We start from the raw sequence: 6,000 nt of genomic DNA on the forward strand, positions 1-6,000 counted from the left end.
TCTACACATCTCTTTCAAATTCCTCGATCATTGGCTTCTTAGAGACAGCCCGAACACCCTCAACACTGTATACTTTACTACTGACATCTTACATTAAAATAATCCTATATTGTTTGCAGAGCAATTGTCCACAGACTGTCTCACTTAACTCTCTCAACATTCCCTGGATATAAGTAGGAACAAATTAGGCTTCCCATTTCTCATTGAGACAATGAAATTTCAAAGAAGTCTGGAGTCAGACCAGTCAGACCAGAGCCAGGACATCTATGTAGGTCTTTTGATCCCATCGGGTATTCTTTCTCTCTCTTTCTTAATTGTGACAAAATCAATGCAACATAAATTTACCATCTTAACCATTTCTAAGTGTTCTGTGATTGGTTTATTTAAGCTAGCATAATGTCTTCAAAGTTCATCTACATCGTAACGTAGATCAGAATTTCCTTCTCTTTTAAGGCTGCATAATATCAGTCATATGTATGCATCACCCATTGTTTACCATTCATCTATTGATGGGCATCTGGGTTGCTTTCCCCTTTTGGTTGTAGCGAATGATGCTGCTGTCACTTTGGGGCACACATCTCTCTGAGTCCTGCTTTCAGCTGCTTTGCCTGCGCGCCCAGGAGTGGAGCCGCCGGATCACACGGCAACGCTACTTTTATTTTTTGAGGAACCACCGCTCTGTTTTCCGCAGCAGCGGCACCGTTTTACCGTCCCAGCAACAGTGCCCTGGGCTTCCAGCTCCTCCGCATCCTCACCAGCACTGGTTGTTTTCTGTTTGTTTGGTTTTTTTATAGTAGTCATCCTAACGGATGTGAGACAGTATATCAGTGTAGTCTTAATTTGCATTTCCTAATGATCAGTAATACCGAGGATTTTTCCTATGCATGTTGGCCATTTTTTCTTTAGAGAAATGCTTATCCAAGTCCTTTGCCCATTTCATCATTGGGTTGTTCATTGTGTTCTGGATATTACCCCTCCTCCGATAGATGATTTGCAAACATTTCCCCCCACTCCAGAGGTTGCCTTTTCACTGTTTTCATTGTGTTCAGTGATCTGGGTGGGTTCTCTTGACTTGACTCTGACAGGGCTCTTTACAGAACTGGTACAAGGCATAGGTAGGGCCATTGCATTGTGGGGGTGAGGGGACCCCAGTTATCAGAACAGACACATGAGGTCAAAGGGCTGCACTGAGGGGACAGATGTCAAATTCTGAAGCATGAGAATGTTGTGGGACAGAGGTATGTCTCCTGCCTAAAGATTTGTTTTGAAGACTGAGGTAGGCCGATGCCAACAGGGGGGGCCAGACGATCCCAGTAGTGGTCAAGAAGGGTGCCACAGCTGAGGCACATATGAGAAGCCTGGAGGTCAATACCGTTTATTCTACAAGGAATCTGAACCACTGTCGAGGTACTAAGAAGTGCCCAAGAAAGTCCCACCAGCTATTTGAGGAGCATTTGTGAGCCATCAAACCAAATGCTGGTCCTAGGACAATCAGATTCCCAGGCTAAGTTTATTCTCTGTTAATGAAATTCTAGCCTTTTTGTAAAAGTGCCTCAGGCAAGATACCACTAACTTGAGGTTAGGACTGAGGTTAGGACTTTTCTGTCCACAGAAGGAAGCCAGGAATTATATTCATCAATGTCAGATTATTGGTAGGAGATCGGTACCTTTTGGATAAAGACTAAAGCTACCTGACTTGAGATAGAAATGAAGCCCAGGTTCTCAGTGAGTCAGGATTGGGCCATCAAAGTTGGTTTAAAGGAGACTGGAGTCCACAGCTGTCTTTTCCCCCTATTTGCCCTTGAAGGATCTGTCGGGCTCCTAGAAGGTGCCAGACAGCTTACACGCAGCAGTGCCCAAACCTTCCCTTTAGCTATAGAGGTTTGTGTAAACTTGATGCTCTTTACACACGTTCAACCAATGAACTTCTATAGATATAGGCAAAACTTTCTCCCAGAACAAATTGTTTCCGGTCCCACTGCTACCAACAGATGATGTCAGTGACCCGCATCATCGTCTCTGACTCAGCCTCCACACTGTTCATTCATCTGTTTATTACTGAACTGTTTGATGCTTGAGAACATCATTCAACCCATAATACTATTAAAATGCCTTTGAGGAAATATTGAAAGTGTTCATCCCAGAGACTTGCAGTGCCAAGGAACATAGAGGAAGTGACTTTTAAAAATTGGACATGGTGAGGAAGTCTAGATGCAGCACAAGCACCTGAGATGAATCACCTGACAGCAGAAATTATTCTCAAGGGTAAAAAGTCAACCACCAATGCGCGAAAAGTCTAGGCCCATGCAGCTGACGATGACAGGCGAGATGAGAAGAGATGTACATGGCGGAAAGGTCAACCTCAGAATCAGGTGTCGTTAGTGTACGAAGCAGGCTTTTTAGGCTTTAGCTCTTCAGACTAAGGAGAGGAAGAGGTGGAGAAAAGCAAGGTGATGTTACCGCCCGGGAGACTGCTCTCACAAGCCATGAACAGGGAGTGGGTTACCATCCTTTACCTGCACGAAACCAACATGGGAAGTGCCACGTGTGTGCGGTTGCGTAGCGTCTGGGGGGTTAACAGAGGACCTTCAAAGATCCTCAGGGCTCAGGATGGGATGAACTCCCCACTGAACAAGCATCAGTCAGGACAAATGTGTATCAAATGCTAAAGCTTCACAGAGTTTTCACCCCCGTCCATTTTGACGGGAATGTATCCAGGAATTTTAAGCTTTAGAATTTGGATTTATGAGCAAATGGCTTTTTGAAATGGCTTTTAGAACTAAATTGGAGGTGCATAAGAAAAACAACTTCCGTAGGTCTATTGAATTTGTACTCCATTCTGTTCTGGCTCAGCTGCACACTTGATGTAACCACCTTCTCTGTCGCCCTAGGCATCACTGGTAAAATATTTTATACGTGACCAAGGTCAGTGCTGAGCACATGCAGTGAGAAGAGCGTTTCCCAGGGTCTGGTCTGTGGTTCTGCAGGAATGAAAAAAGAGCCTATACTCTAATAGGTTTTAGAAACACTAGAATACTCAGCTGGGAAAAACTGAACATGCTTCTTTTTGAAGAAGGTGCAAGAAACGGATTGTCATCAGAGTGTACCTAGCCGAGGTCCAGCTGCAGGGAGACAACTGGCTGCAAGCCACAGCTGCTGCCCTCCAACCCATCAGCCCATTGCAGTGAGGATGGGTCCCAGGTGCTGCTCCCAGGCAACAGTGGAGCCCCAGGGTGCCAACGTAAGCCCTTGACTGCGAGATGCAACTCTCCTCTGGCAGATGGCCTGGGCTCAGGCTTTCTGGGCAGGCTCGCTGAACTTTCCATTAGACTCCAGGGCCATCTAGAACACTTCAGCTCAACCTTCCCTCGTTCTCTCTTTGACGTGGTAGGATTTGCATTTTGGCCCGACACCTCTTCCAGCCCTCCCCATCTCCCACCCCATCTTCTCTCCCAGGTGTTTTTCCCAATAGGATTCTTCTGAATTTAATCCCATCTTAGTATCTGCTTCTCAGGCAACACAAACATAATGACTCCTATGCTTATGTGCACAGCAAAGTGCAGCTTAATATATGAAGCAGAATCTATGAGGAATAGAAGAGAAATTATATAATAAGGGAATGTTAGTAGGAGATTTTACTGCAACTCTCTCACAACCAATCTTAAATAACAGACAAAAATTGAAAACAAAGAAATTTATGAACCCATAACCTTTCAGATAGATACTAAAAATGATTTTCTAAGTTGATCTATGTCTGTGTTAATTATTGTCCTCAAATTAAAATAGAATAATAAAAATGATAAAATTAATACTTAGAAATTAAGAAAACATAACCTTAGACACACTTTGGAACAAAGAGGCAGTCAAAACTGAAAGACAGCATTAAGTCGTACTCACAAGAAATTTTAGAAACTTGAATGTGTTACAAGAGAAAGATTAAGAATAATAAAATGTCTCTATCATAGAAAATTAGACAAATAACTATAAAATAAATCAAAAGAAAATATAAAGAGGCAATTAGTAAAGACAATAATAATGAAAACAAAGAATAGAAGAGAGGATAAATAAGCCTAAGAACTAGTTTTGTGAAAATATCAATATAGTAGACAAACCCCTTATGAGTTCAATTATGATTTAAAAAATTAAAAATAAAGCTTGAACTAAAAAAGAGGGGGAAATATACAGTGGGTAACACAGATGCAAAAGAAATTTTAAAAAATTAATATAATACCTTGTTTAACCTCTTGACAACCAATGTTGAGAATCCAGAGAAAATGCTTAACTGTCCAACAAAGCATAAGTTGCCAAAACGGACCGCAGGTGGAGGAAAGCAACCCCAAGGAATCACCGGAGAAGACTCGGAAAGGCGTTTGAGGAGCTGTCCTCACCAAAGGGTTCGAGTGCGGATGGTCGCACAGCTGCTGCGCTTCATCTCATCTTTGAAGTTCCGGCGATTTCACTGTTCGTTAAACTGTCAGCTCCAAACCACGTAACAAGATAAAAGCCCCCCACGACTAGAGTTACGAAGCTAGCATAACTTTTAAAAAGATTTTATCTATGTATTTATTTGTAGAGAGAGGGGAAGAGAGAGGAAAAGAGAGGGAGAAAAACATCAATGTGTGGCTGCCTCTCACATGCCCCCTACTGGGGAACTGGCTTGCAAACTGAGCATGTGCCCTGACTGGGAATCGAACCAGTGACCCTTTGGTACACAGGCTGGCACTCAATTCACGGAGCCACACCAGCCAGGGCTGGAGCTAGCATAATTTTTGTACCAACTGTCTTTGGTAAAGATAATTATTTCTTAAAACTCAAGCAATATTTTTAAAATCTCAACCAATATTAAATATGACTGACTGAAAAAAGAAAAATTATAAACAAACATGTAGCCAATATAATTCAACATTGTCAGGGTTTCTAAAGATGAATACACTGTGGTCATTTGGGATTTACTCACACATTGCAAGGATGCTTCAACACTGTAAGATCAGTGAACATGATTCATAACATCAGTAAACTAAGGGGAAAATGTAATCATATCAGGAAATTCTTAAGAGGCATTTGGAAAAATCTAATAGTCATTCTTAATCAAAATGGTGAATAAATTCAGAATAAACAATATCCACCTGATGGTGACTTGAAAAGCCTACGTATCAAAAACCAATAGGACGCCATGACTGGTGTAGCTCAGTGGATTGAGCGTGGGCCTGCGAACCACATGATCGTGGTTCGATTCCCAGTCAGGGCACATGCCTGGGTTGCAGGCCAGTTCCTGGTTCCCGGCAGGGGACTCACAAGAGGCAACCATACATTGATATTTCTCTCCTTCTCTCCTTCCCTTCCTCTCTAAAGATAAATAAATAAAATATTTTTAAAAACCAATAGGACATGTTCTAAATGGTGAAACACAATCATTTCAGTTAAAATCACAAATGTCTTGGGATTCCTGTGATATGTCTTATAAACGCATATGATGTTGTATGTTCTGGTAAACATGGTGATACAATGCAATAAAATAATTTATAAGGAGAATAATAGCATCTGTTTTCACTGACAATGTAATTTTATACCTAGAAAACCCAGAGGATTCTCTTTAAAAAGCCACTTTAATGAGAAAGAAAAATTGGAAAGTTGACTGGTTGCATGATAAAAATACAAAATTTAACAGTTTTTTTATATTGCCAATAAAAACCTGCAAATAAAAATAGCAAAAGTATTTTGACTACAATAGTTTACAATAGAGCTAGAATAAAATTACTATGGAAGGCAGAGGCCTAAATTGTAAAAATTGTAAAATCATTTTGAAGGAGATCAAACAAATGCTGAACAGTGAATGGGAAGGCATGCATTTTTTGAATTAGAAAATTAGTTTCATAAAATGTATATCCTTCCAATTTTATACTGCACGGTTAATGCGATTCTAATGAGAACCCTGTGGAACAGAAAGCTTTATTTTCCACCATGCATTTTTCTTTTCTTTCTTAGCAAATGCACATGGCT

Source organism: Sturnira hondurensis, unplaced genomic scaffold (genome assembly GCF_014824575.4).
Source record: "Sturnira hondurensis isolate 20B ecotype Veracruz unplaced genomic scaffold, ASM1482457v3 Scaffold0011512, whole genome shotgun sequence".
Lineage (NCBI taxonomy): Eukaryota > Metazoa > Chordata > Mammalia > Chiroptera > Phyllostomidae > Sturnira > Sturnira hondurensis.